This window comes from Mesoplodon mirus (assembly GCF_964341445.2).
Source record: "Mesoplodon mirus genome assembly, chromosome: 4".
Lineage (NCBI taxonomy): Eukaryota > Metazoa > Chordata > Mammalia > Artiodactyla > Ziphiidae > Mesoplodon > Mesoplodon mirus.
The window spans coordinates 118,285,781-118,311,773 of NC_138979.1; positions in this window are offsets into that span (position 1 = coordinate 118,285,781).

Genomic DNA, 25,993 nt, shown 5'->3' on the forward strand with positions numbered 1-25,993 from the left:
AAAAGGTATTCCAAGTGAAGCTTAGTTCAGCATCTTTCCAGTAAAGGGATATTCCCTTCCTCTCAGTAATCATAGACCTTCTATGGCTTCAAGAAAGGGAAAAAAAAATCCATCTTGAAAAACCGCAGGAGCTTTGATTCCCCTTGACATTAAGAGAACAGTTGATATGACAGCTCAAATATTTCACAGAAAAATAATAATATCTATCCTCTAAAAAAGGAAGCCCCCCAAAAGAATATAGGTTTTCACTGCAAAGAAAAACAGCTACAAATATCAAAATTGTATCATATGTGACAAAATGATAGACTTCTATACCGTGTTCTAAATGGCAAATATAACTGCATTATTTGTGAATCTTTGGTTTTAGGTCATGCTAACATGGATAATATTTAGTTTCAGGTAGAAAGAATGCTATCATAAGAGTTTCAGGTGGAATTATTAGTCATTCCAAAAAAGTCATTCCAAAAATGGAGGAACACTTTAAGTGGATTTACAAGGAGCGGAATACAGATATGGAAAATATTGTGATGCTAGTTCTTTAGCTTGTGTACATCCAAGTCATTGCTAGGGCCCTGATTCTAGGAGGATGCTGGAGTACTGAGCTAATTAACAGAATAATAAAAGGGGGTGAGAATTGGAAGGTAGACTTAATGAAGACATTGCAGGAGGCATAAGGACAACGAATGGTTGTGACTGAGTAACCCAATTTGATTTTCAGTGAGTATCATTCATTGTAAATCTGTGTAGATGCTGAGCAGAAACTGATGATCTTCTGTGTGGGGCATAGGTATATGGATGTAGGAAATTCTAAACTTCTGAGTGGGTTTCCTGTTAGATTTGTTTGAAGGGAAATGCCAAAGTCCAAAAAATTTGATTGGAGCTAATGAAAAAGTCATATATTTTCAGATGGATTGTACAAATATGACAAATTGTGATAAGCATCGCCAACTTTTTCAGTGGCACAGCATTCATGCTTACTCATTCAGGGTTATCTTTCTATCCATCATGTGTGTTACCTTAGTTATCAGAGGGAAGAGACTTTGCTGGTTGACCTTGTTCTGCATAGAGTACAATATCACATTGTGGAAATCCTTATTCTTTCCTAAATGGAAACTTTTTAACATGAACTAGCTGTTAGACACGGTAGAAGATCAACTCCCACTTGGTTTGCTTTCTAATACAGGTTTTAAACTGTTCCCTGCTAGTTTATTTCAACTTTTCTGAGTCTTTTTATAGAATCAAAACACAAAAACCTTGAGTCAAGATATTAAAGTTACAATTCCATCTTATCAACAACTTGTTGTATAAATTTGGTAATTCATTTTTTCATGGCTCCATTTCTCACCTTAGAAGAGGAAATATCTGTCACATGCCTCTGTTCTTACTGACATTGTAAAGAATTAATTATTAATGACTACAAAACACTTCCCAAACATAAAGTAATAGATGTTCTTTAAAATAAAAAAGACCTTTTTCATAATACAATTTATACTGCCTATTTGTATTTGGTAGAAATGCTCATTTATGTATGATATACTTTAAAGAAAATGAAATATTTTGCATGGGGAAAAAATAAACATCATCACCAAAGAAATATTTAAAAGCTTCCAGCTCGAGTTTTCATTTTTATCCCTTTGTACAGATTGTATGCAGTAGTCCATACTTTCATTTAGTGATTTTCATAACATTGACACATAAATGAAAGGAGTTAGAACTCATATCTTGTGTGTATTTGACAAGCTCTAACAGAATTGTTTACAAAATTTTATTGAAATCCCTGCTTTCATTTATCTTTGTTAGCACAAGCCTCAGAAATCAGTGGTATAGAATTCTTGTATAATTTAACTCTAAGAGAATTAAATGTGCAGGTATTCAGAGAATAGCCTATTTTTCTAAGTAAATAAAATTTTTTGGAAGAAAATATATTATTTTTATTATTTTATGAAAGAATATTCAATTGGTTTGAGTCATTTCTAAAAGAACAAACAGAAAATGTATTGCAAAGACGGGATTGAGAAACCAAGAAACAAAAATGCAATTAGTTGCCAGTAGTCTCAGGAACTTGAATTAGTAAACAAGCTAAAATTGCTTGAACAGCTACAACAAGAAATTTAGAGTTGCAATGCTTCTTAAGTTTACTATATTAACCAAAGGCATGTGCACACCTTAGCTATATTTCAAAGATTTTGATCTGTGGACACTCTTTTCCTTGCTATGTACCATAACAAATCCATAATGCAGACATTCAGAATTTAGACAGTGGAGGGAAACTTAGGAAAGACAGGACTTGTAAATATTTCATTCACGTGTGTCTCTTTCCTCTCCACCCGTTGGGCTGGGTTTCATGTAAACTTTCCTAGACAAATGAGTTTCAAGTGCATTTTGAAAAGTCTATACAGAAAGAAATTTAGTACTTTCCATTTTAATGGCTTGCAGTCCTGATGCAAGTTCTTTCTTTTAGCTAATCTAAATGCTTTATACAACATTTCAAGTTCACTTATTCTTGTTCTGCCCTCTGTGGCATCAGAGTACTGATCAGCACCTTCTAGGTAATAATCCTTCATGTAATTGAAAACCAACTTGTTTCCCCAGCCTATTTTCCAACTTAAATAATATTAGTTCCCTTAACCTTTCCTCTGAGATTCTATTTTCCAAGCTATTAATCATGTTTATTGCTTGTCCTTAAAGCTTCCTCAAGTTTTCCAAGGTCTTTTTAACTCAGTGAGTCCAGGCCTATACACAGCACTGTGATTATGCTAGGAGAATTACTTTTCACATCGTATGCATTGTTCTTCTGCTTCTGTGTCCAGGGAGTTCAAATTGCTAATTCACCTTTGAAATATGGCTCTCATACTGTTGTAGTTATTACTGTTGTTGCCTTGCTTCCACCAAATCCATCCCCTCACATGTAATGATCAAAGAGTTTACTTCTAAGTATTTCTGCATTTGTTTAATCCTGAACCTTCCTAGTTGCAAAAATATTTTAATTCGATATTACTTGTTCAAAACGGGGTCATCCTGCCCACCTCACCTAACTTAGTAATTGTATTTTTTTCAAATTATAACATGTATTTGAGAGTTTAAAATACACATACAATTTTATATCAAGAGAGGCACTAGCATCAGATTAAAACCATTTCTTAATTTGGAAACTTTCTGCTTCATGTGTCATTCAGATTTTACGTGTGATTCATTCTGAAATGAAAGAAAATTTAAAACACGGGCATGTTATTTCTTACATAACTATAATCAACCAAATGTGTTTCACTTCCAATTTCATCATTGCCACCTTCCACAAAATTATTTTCCACAAATGTCGTAGTTGTATTTCAGACTTTCTCCATTCCCACGATGGAGCATATTTAACTCCTATTAATACTTAGAGTACTTAGCACACTGATTCCAATCTTTCTTACATTCCTCTCTCGAATTTTTCTACACAAGAGTAATAGGAACATAATTTTATTTCATTTCATTCCATATGATTTCTTTCACAGATTCTGCAGATATTTTTACCATGCCTCACTTTCCAGTTTTCAGTTAATTTCATATGCTATAATAAAATGTACATGCAATAAACCAATAATTTTTTCTCTATTGGTATATTTTAAAATTTAAATAGACTATCCATGCATTTTACAAATACATCTACATAATGCAATGCATCATTTAAAAATGAATTGTATATTGTGAAATTTCTCTATAACTACCTAATTCTGGAACTAGTTTAAAACCCATTTGCTTGAAGGAAAAACAAAAGTTATCACGTTGTAAAAACAGAGATGTTAGTTAAAATGATGAAGTATGGTTCCTTCCTTTTCATGGACAAAAATCTATTGAGATTCTGATTCCTTAAGCTAAGATCCTATTTTTCTGAAGAAAAATAAGTTAATTAAAGGCTTTATTGTTTATTGTTATTTATTGTTATTAAGTTTCTTACTTATTCTGAACAGTACAAAAATTTTGGAATTTATGTAACTAAAGATTCCTGTTAGTTTCCTTCCGATTTTGCTGAATCTTACAATTCTTGCTTTGTTGTTAGATTTTAAGTTGATCCCATCTTTGTGTGCCTGCTGTCTAGAGCGTTTCATCTTAACTTGATTTCCAAGTCTCCATAAGGTATATTGAATCCTGAAGACCTAAATATAAACTGGTGAAATTATGCTAGGTGCCGTGATTCACATGTTTATTTAATCATCACAATAATTGTTGATATTAAGCCCTTAAGTATTAATATAATGTTTGAAGAGATTACCTCATGCACACTCACAACAAGCCACGATTAGTTACTACTAGCATCGTCTCTCTCTCTTTTTTTTTTTTTTTTTTTTTGCGGTACGCGGGCCTCTCACTGTTGTGGCCTCTCCCGTTGCGGAGCACAGGCTCCGGATGCACAGGCTCAGTGGCCATGGCTCACTGGCCCAGCCGCTCCGCGGCATGTAGGATCTTCCCGGACCGGGGCACGAACCCGTGTCCCCTGCATCGGCAGGCGGACTCAACCACTGCGCCACCTGGGAAGCCCCTGCATCGTCTCTTTTATTGAGACATGAAGGGGTCCCATTTCTTGATTGTTTATAAAGGTGACAAATGGCAAAGCTGGGATTTCATCCCAGGTTCTGAAACACCAGAGCCCATGTGTTTCTGACTAAATCACCAGCTGGGCACAGTTGATGTTTAAAATGCAGTTGCTATCAGGTGGCATACCTAACTGATCCACAATCAGCCATTCAATACATTGCTTGTTAATTCTCTTTGGGGAGAAAATAAATCAGTTTTTGCTACAATTATTTGTCAGTTTTTGAAATGATTTATTATATCATTAGTTTACAAAATATGGCCACATTTAGTGTTTACATTCATTTTTAATTGGTCCCACAATGGTGGTGCATTAGAAAGGTTTGACCTCCATTTAAAAATAAGACTAATTGGCACATGGTTCTAAACTATATATCATTTTGCAAAATAATATTATAAAATGTACAGCTTTTAAAGTAATTAAATGCCCATGATACATTATAATTTTAGTTATTTATCAGAAGCTTTAAAATGAAATCTTTTATGCTGAGTATTTTTAATAAACTGCTTTATAATTAAGAACTCCTGAGAATATTCTAATACTATGTTAGAGTCCCCAAACTTTCAACCTTTCTTTTATTAAAGATTGAATTCCTCTACTTTCCATTCCAAATCTAAGACCAGACTAAACCAGTCCTCGCACTGGTATTTATGTTTTCACTCTTCATGTCCAGATGAATCATAAGTGTGTATATGGAGGAAAGCATGACCTTTTAGCCAGTGTTTTAATTTAGACTATTCGTATAGGGATTGACATGCATTGGCAAACCTATAGGGAAGCAAACAGAGGTAAACGGTGTAATCACAGCAGCAGCTGGGCTTGGGGTATGCCAATAGTTATCTTAGAGTTTCCTGGGCAGCTGGGGCAGGTGTTAGTGATCTAAATGAGGTTGGTGGAAAGATTTCTATTACTTTACAATATTTCTGGCAACTAGATCTATGTTCCTGCCATTCCAGTCCTGGTTCCCACTTTGTTTTCTGCGTTTTTCCAGCAGGTTTTTAAAAGTTTTATATCACCTCCAATGGCTTTACTACCACCTCTCCAGGCCAGTTGAAGAAGTAATGCACAAAACTGTAGTACTTCATTTTGCAGTATACATTAGAAGCATAACCATAATTTAAGCATCCTGCCAGTAGTTCTTTTATTAACAAAGTGACCCCAGCCTTAACTGCAAACTCTACTCCGTTTTGTAATAAAAGGGATGCATTATCTTTTCCTCAAACACTAAATCAACAAAATTGATGGAGTGCCTACCATATATAAGACATTTTTATAATAACTATTTAGAAGTAGTTTTCCTGTCTTTAAGGAGCTTAAAGACATTTGGGGAATTAGGCTATAAACTATGAAATAAAACAACTAACAATAGAGGCTAGCAATTGACCATTGCCAAATTAATGGTATACAGATCAAGTACTGTAGAATTTTCAAGGTGAGAGAAAATATATAGAAAATTTACATAAATGGACTCCGTGGACCTTGCAAGGCATAAAGATAATTAGAATTTAGATAAAATAAAAGAGATATAAACATAGTGTAGAACTGGCATTTACTTCAGCTTATCTGTAGTGGTTGGCCTGTATATAAGGACAATGGGAGATAATATAGGGAAAGTAATGGAGCAGTTGTGATGACAGGGTAACAATAATTATAATAACAGTAATAACAATGTTAAATAACTAAAGTGTGGGTTGTTACTATGAGGTATGTATGATATGCTTTCTTTGTGCTAATAGCATCTAGTGTAATCCTTAGAACAAAACCATAAAGCAGGTAGTGTGATTTTCTAGATCTTACATAAAAGGAAATAGAGGCTTAGAAAAAGTAAATACTTGTGTAAGGACATATTTCCTTAGTGGTGAAGCCAGGGCTTAAATGCAGATCTCTTTGATATTAAAGCCTTTTCATTTGCAGGGGCTCACTTTACCATCAGAGCCACAACTTAAGGCATGTAGCATGAGGAAACAGCTACGACGAAGAAAATTCTTTAAGGGGGTTAGTTTGTTATATACTCATCAGATTGACAGGTATAGCTCAGATATGTATTGGAGTGGGGAGAGACAAATGTCATTTAGTCATTTGGGGTACCTTGAAGTCTCCCCTGAGACCTCACTCTGGCCTCCTGTTCTTCCCCGAATATGGCAGGCACATTAGGTCCACTGTAATGGTTATTCCTTCTGCCTGAGATGCACTTGTTCTCTCTCCCTCTGGATGTACGTGTAGTTCTTTCTCCATCTCTTAGCAGGTTTTACTGAAACCTCACTTCACGTCAGAGCCTCTCTTGACAATGGAATGCAACCATCCTTTCCCAGACACTTCTGATCTCCCTTGTGTTACTCTGATTCTTCCTGTTTTTCCATAGCACTTTTAACTTTTTAATATGTTCTATAATTTAGTTACTTACTATGTGTATTCCTCATTGTCCCTCTCCTTTTTCTAAAATATAAACTCCACAAGGGCAAAGGATCTTTTCTGTTTTATTTACTCATGTACCCAAGACCCTAGAAGAAATTCAAATACCTATAGCTGCTCATAAATATTTTGGAGTGAATGATTATATTACTAACACTTTGTTATGCAAATAACTCATGCTAATTCTAAAAAATAGGAAAATATACAAAGCATAATAAAAACATTTAAAATAACCACAATCTCACCAATATTAACACTATTATTACAATATTATGCATTAATATCTTTTTATTACTATTATTACTAAAAATTAGTTCTGAATCTATGCCTTTTCAAAAATGTTAGGCACCAAAAATAACTTGTTGTTATCAAGATTATTTTTGAGAATTTTCATTTGGAAGAAATATCTATGAATGTGCAATAGTTATTCAAAGGTCAACATGACTTTTGCTTTTCATAATTTCAATGTATTTCACAATATTTATGACTTCGATTTTGAATACAGAATACAAGTAGACGTATGATGATCAGTAAGATTTTTGCATTGAAGATGAAGGCAATGTTTAAAAATATTATTTAAATGTATATAATCTCAAATGTGATTTCAAAGTAAAAGCTTTCAGTGAGATGAGGTAGGAAAGATGAATGCAGAAATGATTCTACTGCTAAAACACTCTAAATGTCCAAATCAGTAAACTATTCAAATGAAAGTCTCTCAATGCTTCAATAGCAATATTAATTTACTTTTAATACAGCATTCATCACTTTGAGCAGCATTTATTAGTTATACAAATCTTTCTGTCTTTTATATTATTTCTCTCTAAATCATTCTCCATATTGAAGGGAGTGATATATCTTAAAATTACATATGTGACTTCCATATATATGTGAGTGTTTACAATTTAATCTAAAAGCTTAAATAGTAATAAAACATGAGAAATGTAATTTTATAAAAAAATTAAAAGACTACAAACATTACTGCTATGATTAAAGTGGACAGGGTACTTCCGCAGAATGAAATACTGAGAAAGTATTTAAAATGTCATGACCAGGTAAAGCCTCTCTGAGCAGGTGAAACTCTAGCTGAGAGTTGAAGAATGAGAAGAAATCAGTTAAACAACAAGTCTATGAGAAGGGACTTCTAAGCCAATGGATCTTTAAGTGAAGAGCATGGAGGTGGAAAATGCAGTCCACAAAATGTGACAGGAGCTCATTGAACAAAAGAGAGAGCAGTGTGAGTCGAGGCTGGTGAGATGGGTGGTTGCAAGATCACAGAAATTCATAATCTCTGATTATGAGTTTGAATTCTATTCTCTGTGAAATTAGAAGTCCTTGGATGATTTTAATCTACAGTGTTCCATTATCTAATCTAGGTTTTCAAAATCTTTAACTGCTGCCTGTTATTGGACTGGGGAGAGGAGCAGCTGTGGTTGGATATACAAGATTAGAAACTGAACATTATAGTGAATAATACTGTATTATACACTCACAGGTTACTACAAGAGAAGATCTTAAATTCTATCACCACAGGAAAAAATATGATACCTAGGTGATTATGTTAGGTGATGGATATGTTAACTAACCTTATTGTGGTAATAGTTTTACAATATGGACATGTATCAAATCATCATCTTGTATATCTTAAACTTGTACAATGTGATATATCAATTATATCTCAATAAAACTGGGGGGGGGGAAGAAAAATTAGAAGCACAGAGACCATGGGACATGAATGAGCCAATCAGATATTCTAACCGAGATTTTTAATCTTTAGACCAAAATTGAATGAATTAGCATATTTTTTCTAATTCCTGATACGTCACCATACATTTAAATGATTTGGGAATCAGTATATTTTTATATTTATTATTTTTACATTATGGGAAAACATAATGTTGACAATTGCATATAACAATGAATACCAATTTTTTGTTGTTGTTGTGGTACGTGGGCCTCTCACTGCTGTGGCCTCTCCCGTTGCGGAGCACAGGCTCCGGACGCACAGGCTCAGCAGCCATGGCTCACGGGCCCAGCCGCTCCGCAGCACGTGGGATCCTCCCGGACCGGGGCACAAACCCATGTCCCCTGCATCAGCGGGCGGACTCTCAACCACTGCACCACCAGGGAAGCCCACCAGTCTTTTAGATTAACTCTATATTTTTAGACAATTAAATATCATAGTTTTTTGAAATGGCTTCCACATTTGTGGGTTAATTTATCTTTCATTTGGCAAAATTATGTCTTCAGATAAATTCTTCTGTAAGTGTATAAGATTACATTGTTGGGGCTTCCTTGGTGGCGCAGTGATTGAGAGTCCGCCTGCCAATGCAGGGGACACCGGTTCGTGCCCCGGTCCAGGAAGATCCCACATGCCGAGGAGCGGCTAGGCCCATGAGCCATGGCCGCTGAGCCTGCACGTCCAGAGCCTGTGCTCCACAATGGGAGAGGCCACAACAGTGAGAGGCCCGCGTAAAGCAAAAAAAAAAAAAAAAAGAAAATTACATTGTTGAATCATTAAGTCATTTAAACATTTTCTATTTCCTTTGCATGTTAAAATGAACTTAATTGGGTAAAGGGTCATCAGCAAGTGTATTTTTTCCCCACAGTTACTTGTCAAAGTTGATCTTCTGGCACTGTTGAGTGGATGTTGAAAACTATCAAATAATTCCAGTTATTTGTTTTCTTTGTGGGCAACCTACTTTTCTGCCTAGACCTTTGTAGGTTTTCTTTTTCTTTTTCCTTGAAGTTAGTAACTTTATAAGGATAGGTCTTACTTTGCTCTTATATATTAAAGTTTTATAGGTCAATGAGCTATTTTCTTTGGGAGGGTGGGAATAACTTGCTTTTCTAAAGTTTCTTTTGTTATGCCAGAGAAGAGTTTTGCTGTAGTTCAAATTTGACCCGACTAAGGAGTGATAGCTATTTAAATAAGTTTCACAGAGTGTTGTAGGCATCCTGGACATTTTTACTGCGATCAAATAACACTTTCAATTATACCTTTTTTCTAATTTTAAAATGTACATTCATAAATAAGTATAAAACTAAATATCTTACAAACTTGCAAAAATAAAGAATAACAATGTGTAAATTATTTCAAATGAATGAAAGGAAATTCATAAAATGGCAAAATGAAAAATAGCTATTTAGCTAAGAAGATACAAGTGATTTTGTATATATAGCTGTTCAAATGATTTTGTTGAGGGTGATTTTATAATATCTTGTATTTTCCAAATATATGTTAATAAATATACATTTTATTTATAATTAGAAAATATGAAACTCATGTTCAGGAATATCACAAGACTGTCTTTGAGAAAATTTTGTTACTTATAATTTTTGGCAACACTTTGCCTGTTTTTGAAAACCGTAAGTTTTGTGACAGCCATGAAATTAAGCACTGGCTCATAAACCCTATATCTAAGTCATACAAATTAGTCAAAATGAAATGAAATAAATTAGTGTTTTCTAATTCCTTTTTGTTATGTTTCCATGGAAATCAAATGTTCACACTATCTGAATGCTTAAAAATAAACTGGAATCAGTGACCTGATGCTTAAAACATTTACTGGATATCAATTATATGCTAATAATAATAATAATAAATATGCATTTCCCTTTGTTCTAGTGTCCCTGAGAAGAAAATCTAGTTAGCTAGTGGCTAGAATTGATTGGTAGGTGGGAGATTATAAAACCTTTTGTGAGGCCTTAATTGGAAATTTGGTAGTCAGTTTCACCGGCTCAAAGATTATTAACAAATGGAAATTTTCCTTTTCAAAATGTCCATTTGTAGTTACAAACACATTTTTGCTGTTTTGATTGCTCACAAAATGTTTGACCAAAATATTTGTAACAGTAGCTCCATGTACTTAGCTCATGTGTACTGGGAGAAATTTTCTCTGGCTAAGGTTTCAGGCAGATGCTTTAATTTGTTTGCCAAATTATATCAGTTATGGTTATATTCAGCATGATGAGAGAAACCCCAAATAGCTATGATTAAAAGAAGATAGAGAAGTTTTCCTTCTCAAATACAAATCCCGCGGTAAGTAGTCCAGGGCTGGTGTAGTTTTCTGTTGTGGTAGTTATTTAAGGTTCTTTTATCTGTGCTCTGCTCTGCATATATTTAATTTCTAGGGTCATTCAACTACCAGGGTGGTAGTTCCAGCCCTGACATCACATGAATTTCATGAAGAAGAGGCATAACACTTACGTTTACCTCCTACTGGCATGAGTGTAGTCACCTTTCCAAATCTAGCTGCTAGGTATAGGAGGAAATGCTATCTTTAGGCTAAATGGAATGTATCCCTCAAAAAATGTAAGGCTATATTTCTAAAGAATTTGAGCAACTAATATTGGGGAGCAAATATTCTCTTGTGGAGACCATTGTTAGGCACATATGGAATTTGTCATCACCTTATTTCTGTACATGGGAAACTTACCAAATTAAAAAAAATCTATAAGGGAGTTCACCCCATCTTTACCCTTTTACTTCTAATCTTATTTTCAACACAGGTGAGTAATTCTATTAAAATACAAGGTAAAGCCTCTCATTACTCTGCCCATAAACTTCCAGTGACTCCCATCTCACTTAGAATAAAATTCATTCTTCAACATGGCATATAAGGCCCTGCATGATGTTTGCCCTTACTAATTCTCTGATTTCTTATCTCTGAATTCCTTGCTCATCATTTTTTTAGATACCATGACTTCTTTCTATTTTCCAAATAAGCAAGACAGGCTTCCAGTTTGAGCATTGCCATGCTGTGAGAAACAGTTTCCTTGATCATTCATCATTTTCCACCATTTATGCTGTTTCATTTTTCTACATAGAAATATCACCTCCTAAAAATGAATTTATTTTACTTCCTCCCACTAAATGTAAACTCCATGAGAGCAGGGACTTTGTTTTGTTTATTGTTAGTTTCTGTCTACTCCAATTTCCCATTTCTTTAAATAATTACCATTTTTTCACCTATTCTCCTAATAAGATATGAATGACCAGTATTTAATTTTTTGTTTGTTTTTGTTTTTGTTTGCGGTACGCAGGCCTCTCACTGTTGTGGCCTCTCCCGTTGCGGAGCACAGGCTCCGGACTCGCAGGCTCGGTGGTCTTGGCTCACGGGCCCAGGTGCTCCGTGGCATGTGGGATCTTCAAGGACTGGGGCACGAACCCATGTCCCCTGCATCGGCAGGCAGACTCTCAACCACTGCACCACCAGGGAAGCCCACCAGTATTTAATTTTTGAAAAGATAACTGTTTTTCATCACTGAGATGTATTTTCCTCAACCATGGCACTTTAATTTACTTCCCTCTCAAAAGAAGGCCATGATCTTTATAATAATTTTACTTTTTCTCCTCTCATCCACTAGTTTTCCTCTCATTTTTCTGTGTTGTCTTTAGAATACACGTACATAATATCCTCTCAACCTTCATTTCCTAGCTTTTTTTTTTTTCTTTTCTGATCATTAGTTTCTAATAGAAATTCTCTTACTCTGTGATTCTTCTGATTGAGGAAACTTTCTTTGATGTTGATATTACATAGTCCTAAAGAGGCTATCTTTAGCCATTAAATACCTAAATATCAAGGTTCACTCCTAACCACTCTTTCCTCTGCTGTTCACTTTTTCCCATATTGAGTTCTCTGTTTCAGTTTATTATTTTGGGTGAAGTCTTTCTTCAAGTACTTAATTAATAAGGTTTCTCACTTTTTAAATAGCTTAAATCTCTTTTTTTTTCTTTCTCCCGTGACATGTATGGTATTGGTGAAGGCTTTTTCTCTCTCATTATCTCATTTCTTAATTGTTTTCTACCTTCTATTTTTGCAAATAAGTTATGCTAGCTTTTTAGTATTTTTATGGCTCCTTGAATTTGAGACCTATATTTTGAATATCAGTAAGGGTGGAATCTCACCTTTGGTGAAAGGCAAAAAAGCTAATGACTTTCTCCTGACCTTTTTCAATGTCAAGGACATCAACATACCCATTCCTGTTGAAGTTATTTTTAGACTTAAGTGCTAATACTTTTGATAGCGAAGCTCTTCCTGGGGTCTATTGCCTGGGCTCTGTCCCTGCTTTCTACTGATTTTTTTTTTTTTCCTAAGACTGCTGAGGGAGCCCTTTGAAAATTAAACAGAGATATTGCCACTCCAAGTATTTTCCAGTTTTAGCAGGATCCTGGTTAACCAGAGGGAAGTAAATTGTAGTTGGGATTGAAGAGTAAGGAGGATATACTCAGGTCACCATATTCCCAGAATCCCTCAGCAAAAAAGGATCTCTTGGTTAACAGCAGGATGTTGAGATTAAACAAGCTGTGGCTTTTATCTCCTCATAAAGATTTGCAAACAAAACAAATTATAAAGCATTTATATTAATAATGTTTAGTTTCAAGTGACTAAATTATTAGCTATGGAGATAATTTATTCCATACAATAAGTCTTTTCTTGGAATAATGAAAATGAGTAAATTTTAGGTCAAAGTGAAGATAAGAACAAAAATAGATTTAATTGTTAAACATTGAGAGGGTACACTGGTGTCATTATAAATCACCGTGACTTATACAAGTGAACTTTTGAGCAAAGAAAGGTTAACCTAATTATTCTGTTCAGGCAAGATTTATTTTTTTAATCTGAAAAAAGGAGCTTATTAAGAAATCTAATTAATAAACCATTCATGGATTTCAGGGAAAGATGGTAGCATATGAATAGACTTACAAAGAAAAACTTAAAAAAAAAATCTGACCTAAATCATCAAAGGAAAAGATGCCTAAAATGATTTTAACATTTTTGAAATTAAAAATTCTAACCGTGAAATAGAATCTCATGAATTTCCTTATATTCTACCATTTTTTTGACCTACAAAAAGGGCAGTTTCATATGGTTCAACTTAACAAAAACACATCCTTAGGAAAGATTCTTCAGACCACTGTAACTTGATCACATATAATAGAAAAACCACAAAGCTTATAAAGAGAATCATACACTATTATAGGAAGTTAAAAAGAATTTAATAAGTACCATCAGGTTTTTTATGACACAACTACCCTATTGTAATTTCTTAATTTTGATTAAACTGGGAATTGGCTGGACTGTGCATTCAAAATAATTTTTTTTCAGAAAGGGTATATGCATGCTATCTTTTCATAATTCCTGAGTACTGGAGAATATATTGCTTGTGTTTTAGTCATATAATAGGAGGAATATTGTTTTCCATCAAAAACATGTAGGTAATCTTTTTTGTTTTCATTCTTCAGAGGCAAATTCCATGGACAAGATAACTCCCTATGGAATTCTTTTTCTAATCCATGTAGGTCAGTAAATTCATCAGGATATTTCTTAATCATTATGCTTTGTCATTTTTCTTATATATTGCATAACTTATATCTGAATTTTCAGGCATTCTAGTACTTCAAGAACATTCTATCACATTTTTGAAAGATTCTTTCCTGTACCAATTCTTTCCTATTTCCTTCAGGAATACTAATTATCTTTGCACTGAATCTTAGTTCTCTCTTTTCCATAATGACCATCTTCTCACCAAATCCCTTTAATCCTGGTGGAAATTAGTATGATTTTCTGTGATTTTTCTTAAACACTAAATGAGACATGGTGTGAATCACACAGAGAAGGGAGAAGCAAGATGGTTTGTGCATCAAAACCCTCCTGGAAGGGCAGTACATATCCATGTTCATCATAAACCACCATGAGATACTCTTGGATTAGTTTCTGTCTTCTCCTTGTTTCAATTCTAGTAACTTCCCTTTACTCTCATTCTGTTTTATTATAATGCCTCTTCTGATTTCTTATTTCATACATACAATGACCTCTAAAAATTTTTGTATGGATCAAAGCAGTAGAATAATATTTCCTCCATTTCTAAAGTAAATCATCATCTAAATTGGCCTCTTCATGCTTTTCTTTTTTTTTTTTAAATATACGTTACTATATTTACCTTCCATTTTTGAATAGGTTCTATATTGTGGCTTTTCTCTCAGTTCATCTTTGACTTAAGACTATTTTATCTGAGCATGACTGATACCTCCATTAGGTAGCATTCATATAGATTATGAAGTATATTATGCCTTATAACTAATGCAATGAATGAGCCCTGCATTTGGTCTTCCCACTTTACTAAGGACAATAAATAAGTTTCCCTCCTGATCCCAGCAGGCTGGTCTACTTGAGAACCTTAGGGGTTCTTGACTAATAACTTGAACTACAGTTTTTTTTTCTTTCAATAATTTAGTGTTTAAGTGTACTAGGGAGAAAATTAGAGTAATAATCATAGTCTGAGTGGACAGCTTCACAGATGTGATATTTTCTCTTCATTTATCAACTGTCCTGCATTGGCAAATCTATTCTTGTAGTCAGAAAAGGATGCCTCCCTTCCAGCACTCACATGTGCTTCCTTGCATTTTTAACCTTTCTCTGACACACTGCCAAGAAGACACCCTTTTAAGAGGTTAGGTCATTGCAAACATTTGTGGCAAACGTACTTTATTTCATAGATTTTTCCACATATTCCTTTGTTCAGTCCACTTTGGTTTGCAGTTATAAAGACGGTTGTAAGGATTTTCTTTTCTATCTTTCCAAGCATGCTTCAGCAGGCTTCTGTTTCTCCCTTTCCTGTACTGAACTGTCTATTCAGATTTTTTAAATAAATCAATTAAAACAAAAATGAAGGGGCCATTAGGCTTTCTCTTCAGCCCATCTTCCTTGCTATTGAACTTCATCAAAATTTAAAACATTTGGTACTAGCATTTTTGCTCTGAAAATACTATTTCCATCTTTGTACTCTCCTGATTTCTCAATGTAGAATTAAATACTTCTCTTCATTCCTCCCAAATACTTAAAATTATCTCTTAACACTGGATAGTATAGTATTAATACTTATTTCATCCTGCTGCATATCACAGTTACCTTTACAATCTGGTGGCCAGTAAGCATGTGATCCCCCTGAGGACAGAGATCATGTCCTATTTAATTTTAATTTACCACAACATTAAGCATATTGGTTTGTTCATTGGTTTGTTAGTTGGTTAAATAATGATTCTCTTAATAGATACCAAATAATCAAATCAATATAGCCAATACTTCTCTCTTACTAACCTAATAATAGAGACAATGGAAAAATCTAGTTTCTTAGATATAACTAGAAATAATATCAGAGTCTCTATGTTGAAAACATATTGCAAACCAATCTAAATTTAAATTGTTAAAAATATTTGCAAAATAGGTGATAAAGAAATTAAAATAGCTTAAGTAGATTAAAAATGTTTCCTATTCAATATACTGCTGGTCCTCTGTAACTCAAACTTAATTTAGGACCCTTTATTTCTTGAAATCACCCTCAAGTGTTGTCTTCTATGCAAGAACTGAATCTTGACATTATATAAAATAGTCATCCTTGTGAAATGGGACCTTTTACTTTTCACAAGAAAAACATTGAAAATAAGACTATGCTTTATGAGGAATTATGAATCACAAAGATAAGTAGATTCCCTTGTTATTTATAGGATTTATAAAGTGTCTACTAGCTAACAAAATAAGGTAAGCAACTTTAGGTATACATCCTAAATAATCTGAGAGTAGACAAGGACTGATGTGTAAGATTGCTCCTTGAAATATCATAAAATGGCAAAAGTGGAAATAACTTAATGGGCCAAATATCATCTACTGCATCTCCAGTTTACTCTCTATCCTTCCTGGTTCTGATTAGACTTGGGATACTGACTTATAAGGACTACATCCAAAAGCTCCCTTGCTCCCTGACTTCAGGTTAGGTTCAGCCTGTGAGGAATATTGGCAGGAGTTAGCAAGGAAAAAGGAGAGATGAGTCTGACTATTTATCCTATAGATTTCTTCCCCATGAGGTCTCCTTAGCTAGCTGAGTCTCTCCATGGAAGGTCACTGTTAATTCTCCAGGTGGTTCCCTCTTTTTCCAGGTGTGCTAACCTCTTCTTCCCTCACCCAGCCCCAGTTCCAGATTTATTTCTGGTAATTTCCTTATTCTCCTTTCTTTGTATTTAAACATTCCTCAAGTTATTCTTAATTGTTCAGCATCTGTTTCCTGAACAGACCCCAACTAAGACAAAATATAAAAACTTTGAGTCAGGTCATGCTTTTCTATGTTCCCTTTCTTCTGTCTCTGTGACAATGGAGACAGGTATCAAATGGATTCTCCAACAGCCTCGATCCCTGACTGACTACAATGAGGGGAGGAGCTCTGTATAGGACATGTAGCATACACTAAAATAAACCTTTCATAAATTACTGATATTGGGGTGTTTCTTATTATTGTGTAATAACCAAACCTATCATTACTAATAAACGTTCAACTGTCAGGCAGTGTTCTAAGTTTTGTGAACAAAATAAAGAACAAAGTTCCTGCCATCAAGAAGTTTACTTTCTACTAGGAAAGAAAGATGATTAAAAAGTAGAGAACATAATATCGGTTTTTGAGTGATAAGTGTTACGATAAAAAATGAGAGCATAGGTAGTTTGTATAGGTTACTATCTATATTAGTTTCCTAGGGCCATTATACAAAGTACCACAGACTTACTTGCTTAAACAACAGAAATGTATACAATCACAGTTCTGGAGGCTATTCGTCTAATACCAAGGTGTTGACAGCACCATGCTCCCTCAGAAACCTATAGGGGAGAATTCTTTCTCATCTCTTCCTAGATTTTGATGGCAGCCATCAACCCTTGGCATTCCTTGGCTTACAGTTGCATCTTCTTATAAGGACATCAGACACACTGGACTAAGAGAACACTCTACTCCTGTATGAACTCATCTGTATTACATCTGTAATGACCCTGTTTCCAAATAAGTTCACATTCTGCAGTATTGGGGGTTAAAACTTTAACATATATTTATGGAGGATACAGTTCAACCCATAACACTATTAGGGTCAGTATTTCTCAATGCAATAATGTAAAAATGAAACTTATTATTCAAATAAAGTATATTCTATATTTAAAATATAATGATAAAATAATTTATAATTTCTAAAGAACTCATTGTTTTCATAAATCACAACACACTGCTGCTTTTCCTGTTCTCTATAAATCTGTATTTGTTTTTTGTTACAACTATTATGTCCCCACCAAACTTTTAATATAGAGAGTGTTCTGAGAACATTTATCAATGCCGAATATTTTACTCAAATTGAAACCATAATATATAATTCAAGTTGCCCTGAGAAAGTTTTGTTTTTATTTTTTTAGACTGAGTATCTCTATGGTTGACAGGATAAAATGTTAATGAGATAGTTCCATATCGCTCATTATGATGCTCATCACTGGGTAATTTTACTTTTATCCTGTCAATTGTGTTTTGTTTGGAAACAAAAATCAATTTAATATTACAATATATAAATATGTTAATACATTCTTAAATATTAATAATTCCCTGTTACTGTAACATCATATCTTCTGAATAATAAAAGCATATTTAATTTCCAGCTTTATCCATTAGAAAAGAGCCAAGCTAAGTTAGAAGTTATTAAAAAAAACACCCCCCAAAAAAATAATGTACAAGAAAAAAATTAGCGGGCTTCCCTGGTGGCGCAGTGGTTGAGAGTCTGCCTGCCGATGCAGGGGACACGGGTTCGTGCCCTGGTCTGTGAAGATCCCACATGCCGTGGAGCAGCTAGGCCCGTGAGCCATGGCCACTGAGCCTGTGCGTCAGGAGCCTGTGCTCTGCAACGGGAGAGGCCACAACAGTGAGAGGCCCACGTACCACCAAATAAATAAATAAATAAATAAATAAATAAATAAATAAATAAATAATCTACCATGCAACCCCAAATATTTTATTTTACCTTCTTTTATTCCTTCAATGATATGCTTGCTTTCTTTTATGCAGATCCAGTTTCTGACCCATATAAATTTTCTTCTCCCTGAAGAACTTCTTTTAACGTGTCTTGCAAGGCAGGTCTACTGGCCAGGAAGGCTCTCAGTATATTTCTGTCTGAGAAGGTCTTTATTTCTCCCTCACTATTGAAGGATAGTTTCACTGGATATAGGAATCTAGACTTTGATTTTTTTTCTTTATTTTAAATACTTTAAAAATTTCACCTCACTCTCTTTTTGCTTGCATGATTTCTGATGAAAAGTCCATTGTAATTTTTTTCATTATTTCTCTATAAGTAAGGTGTCTTTTTTACTTTGGCTCCTTTCAAGATGTCTCTTCGTCTTTGCTTTTTTGTTGTTTGAATATGATATGACAGTGGCTCACGGGCCCAGCCACTGCGCGGCATGTGGGATCTTCCTGGACTGGGGCACAAACCCGTGTCCCCTGCATCGGCAGGCAGACTCTCAACCACTGCGCCACCAGGGAAGCCCTATTTTGTTATTCTTAATTGATCTAAAAGATAACAGTTTGTTTAAAATAATAATAATAATGTTTTGGGTGATTATAGCATATAAATAAGTGACATGATTGGCAACAGTGTCCAAGAATGGGAGGGAGGAATTGAAAATACTTTTAATAGGGTACTCATACCAAGTGTGAAGTGATATTTGTGTTATTTGATTTATTTAAAGTGTTATTCAAAGGTAGACTGAGATTAGTTAATAATGTATATTGCAAACCCTAGGGCAACCACTTAATTTTTTTTTTAAGTATAATCATCATTCTAAGAGAGGAGATACAGTGGAATTATATAAAATGTCAAAACTAGAGAAGGCAGAAAAAGAGGGTAGGGGCAGAGAACAAATGATATTAATAGAAATCAGCTACAAACATGGTAGATATCAATCCAGCTATATCAATAATCACTTTAAATGTACATGGTCTTAATATACCAACTAAAAGAGGGATATTGTCAGAATGAATAAAAATAAAAAACTCAACATCTAGTTGATAACTTTCCCTTTATTTATTTAATAAACCTGAACAACATTTCACATCTAATTCCTAAAGTTAAAATAAAAACTCGTATTGATGAATGTACCTTGTCTTACATAGTTCATTGATGTTTAAATCAAACATCCCACAGTACCATGCAACTGATCTTCCACATTTAGAAGCACAGCATATCTGTGCCACTGTAGTCTTCCTTGTGGCTACCTGCCCAGAGCTTACTTTGAAAAGTCACTTCCCTACTGAGATTCCATGACATTCATGGAACTGAGGAAAATGTAAATATACTCATATTAAGGTAAAAATAAAGTTTAGCCCTAAAATTACTACATATCCAATTTTTATCTACTGTTCTATAAGAAATTCTAGAGGAAATTAGTAAATCACATAAATTTTAAGGAACTTTGAGCCTTTAAAATATGAGATCCTGTAATTTGTGTTTGTACTTTCTGTATTTTACAAGAACTGGATGTTCCTTTTACATTTGTCCCCATGTTTAGTACCAATCCATGGTTTCTGGATCAAGTGAGGCCTAATTTATTTATTTAGCAAGATATTTACTTATTGAGCAAGATTTGAGAGACCACAATGCATATAAAACTGGTCAATTGGTTCCTTTCTGCTCTTTTTTATTATTAAGTAAATATTCATAATATATGAAGAAGAGAATGAGAAGTTAATGTGAGAGCATATGAGGGATAGGTGATAGAAGAGATATATTCGAAAATATGTAAGAGGTTAATGCAAACATGACAGCTTTGAGACCTACTTGCTATTCTGTCCTAAATGACCATGTGAGTTTCATCAGGAGGAAGTGGTCTTTTGTAACAGAAATAATAGTGCAGAAATAACAGAATCGTTTTGTATTTCTAAATAATAATAATAGTGAGCAGATGGATCTTTTATTTATAGGTTTAAAAAAAAAAGTCAGTGATACCCTAAACACGCAGGTGCATGAATGTGTCTAATTCACTTTTATAAAGCGCTTATATTGTCTCCTAGAAATGATGATTATTGAGCCAAAGGAATATCATGGGGTAGGAATAGGAAATGGAACCCTTAGTCACAAGTAATATCTGTTGATGAAATGGCTAGAAATTGAATATGCACTACTCAGTGTCATCAATAAGAAGGTGAAACTCATAGGTGATGGAATAGAACATGGCCCTAAGGTCTGTTATAATGCCCAAATCTCCCATCTCATGATTTACTTTTATTGGTGTTCCTATGAAGGATATTAATGAGTTTATGTACTGGGGAACCATTTGTTTAGGAAAAGCATGCTTTATTGCATGCCAAATCCATGTAAGTTTCTTTACAGATCCCCTTTTTTTTAATTTTATTAGTTTCTGCTTTATAACAAAGTGAATCAGTCATACATATACATCTGTTCCCACATCCCTTCCCTCATGCATCTCCCTCCCTCCCACCCTCCCCATCCCACCCCTCCAGGCGGTCACAAAGCACCGAGCTGATCTCCCTGTGCTCTGCGGCTGCTTCCCACTATCTATCTACCTTACGTTTGGTAGTGTATATATGTCCATGCCTCTCTTTCGCTTTGTCACAGCTTACCCTTCCCCCTCCCCATATCCTCAAGTCCATTCTCAAGTAGGTCTGTGTCTTTATTCCCGTTTTACCCCTAGGTTCTTCATGACCTTTTTTTTTTTTTTAAATTCCGTATATATGTGTTAGCATACGGTATTTGTCTTTCTCTTTCTGACTTACTTCACTCTGTATGACAGACTCTAGGTCTATCCACCTCATTACAAATAGCTCAGTTTCGTTTCTTTTTATGGCTGAGTAATATTCCATTGTATATATGTGCCACATCTTCTTTATCCATTCATCCGATGATGGACACTTAGGTTGTTTCCATCTCTGGGCTATTGTGAATAGAGCTGCAATGAACATTTTGGTACATGTCTCTTTTTGAATTATGGTTTTCTCAGGGTATATGCCTAGTAGTGGGATTGCTGGGTCGTATGGTAGTTATATTTTTAGTTTTTTAAGGAACCTCCATACTGTTCTCCATAGTGGCTGTACCAATTCACATTCCCACCAGCAGTGCAAGAGTGTTCCCTTTTCTCCACACCCTCTCCAGCATTTATTGTTTCTAGATTTCTTGATGATGGCCATTCTGACTGGTGTGAGATGATATCTCATTGTAGTTTTGATTTGCATTTCTCTAATGATTAATGATGTTGAGCATTCTTTCATGTGTTTGTTGGCAGTCTGTATATCTTCTTTGGAGAAATGCCTATTTAAGTCTTCTGCCCATTTTTGGATTGGGTTGTTTGTTTTTTTGCTATTGAGCTGCATGAGCTGTTTATAAATTTTGGAGATTAATCCTTTGTCAGTTGCTTCATTGGCAAATATTTTCTCCCATTCTGAGGGTTGTCTTTTGGTCTTGTTTATGGTTTCCTTTGCTGTGCAAAAGCTTTGAAGTTTCATTAGGTCCCATTTGTTTATCTTTGTTTTTATTTCCATTTCTCTAGGAGGTGGGTCCAAAAGGATCTTGCTGTGATTTATGTCATAGAGTGTTCTGCCCATGTTTTCCTCTAAGAGTTTGATAGTTTCTGGCCTTACATTTAAGTCTTTAAACCATTTTGAGCTTATTTTTGTGTATGGTGTAAGGGAATGATCTAATCTCAAACTTTTACATGTCCCTGTCCAGTTTTCCCAGCACCACTTATTGAAGAGGCTGTCCTTTCTACACTGTACATTCCTGCCTCCTTTATCAAAGATAAGTTGGCCATATGTGCATGGGTTTATCTCTGGGCTTTCTATCCTGATCCACTGATCTATCTTTCTGTTTTTATGCCAGTACCACACTGTCTTAATTACTGTAGCTTTGTAGTATAGTCTGAAGTCAGGGAGCCTGATTCCTCCAGCTCCGTTTTTCGTTCTCAAGATTGCTTTGGCTATTCGGGGTCTTTTGTTTTTCCAAACAAATTTTGAAATTTTTTGTTCTAGTTCTGTGAAAAATGCCAGTGGTAGTTTGATAGGGATTGCATTGAATCTGTAGATTGCTTTCGGTAGTAGAGTCATTTTCACAGTATTGATTCTTCCAATCCAGGAGCATGGTATATCTCTCCATCTATTTGTATCATCTTTAATTTCTTTCATCAGTGTCTTATAATTTTCTGCATACAGGTCTTTTGTCTCCTTAGGTAGGTTTATTCCTAGATATTTTATTCTTTTTGTTGCAATGGTAAATGGGAGTGTTTTCTTGATTTCATTTTCAGATTTTTCATCATTAGTGTACAGGAATGCCAGAGATTTCTGTACATTAATTTTGTATCCTGCTACTTTACCAAATTCATTGATTAGCTCTAGTAGTTTTTCGGTAGCATCTTTAGGATTCTCTATGTATAGTATCATGTCATCTGCAAACAGTGACAGCTTTACTTCTTCTTTTCCACTTTGGATTCCTTTTATTTCCTTTTCTTCTCTGATTGCTGTGGCTAAAACTTCCAAAACTATGTTGAATAAGAGTGGTGAGAGTGGGCAGCCTTGTCTTGTTCCTGATCTTAGTGGAAATGGTTTCAGTTTTTTACCATTGAGGACAATGTTGGCTGTGGGTTTGTCATATATGGCCTTTATTATGTTGAGGAAAGATCCCTCTATGCCTGCTTTCTGCAGGGTTTTTATCATAAATGGGTGTTGAATTTTGTCGAAAGCTTTCTCTGCATCTGTTGAGATGATCATATGGTTTTTCTCCTTCAACTTGTTAATATGGTGTATCATATTGATTGATTTGTGTATATTGAAGAATCCTTGCATTCCTGGAATAAACCCCACTTGATCATGGTGTATGATCCTTTTAATGTGCTGTTGGATTCTGTTTGCTAGTATTTTGTTGAGGATTTTTGCATCTATATTCATCAGTGATATTGGCCTGTAGTTTTCTTTCTTTGGGACATCCTTGCCTGGTTTTGGTATCAAGGTGATGGGGGTCTCGTAGAATGAGTTTGGGAGTGTTCCTTCCTCTGATATTGTTTGGAAGAGTTTGAGAAGGATGGGTGTTAGCTCTTCTCTAAATGTTTGATAGAATTCGCCTGTGAAGCCATCTGGTCCTGGGCTTTTGTTTGATGGAAGATTTTTAATCACAGTTTCAATTTCAGTGCTTGTGATTGGTCTATTCATATTTTCTATTTCTTCCTGAGTCAGTCTTGGCAGGTTGTGCATTTCTAAGAATTTGTCCATTTCTTCCAGGTTTTCCATTTTATTGGCATAGAGTTGCTTATAGTAATCTCTCATGATCTTTTGTATTTCTGCAGTGTCAGTTGTTACTTCTCCTTTTTCATTTCTAATTCTATTGATTTGAGTCTTCTCCCTTCTTTTCTTGATGAGTCTGGCTAATGGTTTGTCAATTTTGTTTATCTTTTCAAAGAACCAGCTTTTAGTTTGGTTGATCTTTGCTATCGTTTCCTTCATTTCTTTTTCATTTATTTCTGATCTGATCTTTATGATTTCTTTCCTTCTGCTAGCTTTGGGGGTTTTTTGTTCTTCTTTCTCTAATTGATTTAGGTGCAGGGTCAGGTTGTTTACTCGAAATGTTTCCTGTTTCTTAAGGTGGGATTGTATTGCTATAAACTTCCCCCTAAGAACTGCTTTTGCTGCGTCCCATAGGTTTTGGGTCATCGTGTCTCCATTGTCATTTGTTTCTAGGTATTTTTTAATTTCCTCTTTGATTTCTTCAGTGCTCACTTCGTTATTGAGTAGTGTATTGTTTAGCCTCCATGTGTTTGTATTTTTTACAGATCTTTTCCTGTAATTGGTGTCTAGTCTCATAGCATTGTGGTCGGAAAAGATACTTGATACAATTTCAATTTTCTTAAATTTACCAAGGCTTGATTTGTGACCCAAGATATGATCTATCCTGGAGAATGTTCCATGAGCACTTGAGAAAAATGTGTATTCTGTTGTTTTTGGATGGAATGTCCTATAAATATCAACTAAGTCCATCTTGTTTAATGTATCATTTAAAGCTTGTGTTTCCTTATTTATTTTCATTTTGGATGATCTGTCCATTGGTGAAAGTGGGGTGTTAAAGTCTCCTACTATGATTGTGTTACTGTCGATTTCCCCTTTTATGGCTGTTAGTATTTGCCTTATGTATTGAGGTGCTCCTATGTTGGGTGCATAAATATTTACAATTGTTATATCTTCTTCTTGGATCGATCCCTTTATCGTTATGTAGTGTCCTTCTTTGTCTCTTCTAATAGTCTTTATTTTAAAGTCTATTTTGTCTGATATAAGAATTGCTACTCCAGCTTTCTTTTGATTTCCATTTGCATGGAATATCTTTTTCCATCCCCTTACTTTCAATCTGTATGTGTCTCTAGGTCTGAAGTGGGTCTCTTGTAGACAGCATATATATGGGTCTTGTTTTTGTATCCATTCAGCCACTCTGTGTCTTTTGGTGGGAGCATTTAGTCCATTTACATTTAAGGTAATTATTGATATGTATGTTCCTGTTCCCATTTCCTTAATTGCTTTGGGTTCGTTATTGTAGCTATATTCCTTCTGCTGTGTTTCTTGCCTAGAGAAGTTCCTTTAGCATTTGTTGTAAAGCTGGTTTGGTGGTGCTGAACTCTCTCAGCTTTTGCTTGTCTGTAAACGTTTTAATTTCTCCATCAAATCTGAATGAGATCCTTGCTGGGTAGAGTAATCTTGGTTGCAGGTTTTTCTCCTTCATCACTTTAATTATGTCCTGCCACTCCCTTCTGGCTTGTAGAGTTTCTGCTGAGAGATCAGCTGTTAACCTGATGGGGATTCCCTTGTGTGTTATTTGTTGTTTTTGCCTTGCTGCTTTTAATATGATTTCTTTGTGTTTAATTTTTGACAGTTTGATTAATATGTGTCTTGGTGTATTTCTCCTTGGATTTATTCTGTATGGGACTCTCTGTGCTTCCTGGACTTGATTAACTATTTCCTTTCCCATATTGGGGAAGTTTTCAACTATAATCTCTTCAAATATTTTCTCAGTCCCTTTCTTTTTCTCTTCTTCTTCTGGAACCCCTATAATTCGAATGTTGGTGCGTTTAATGTTGTCCCAGAGGTCTCTGAGACTGTCCTCTGTTCTTTTCATTCTTTTTTCTTTATTTTGCTTTGCATCAGTTATTTCCACTATTTTAT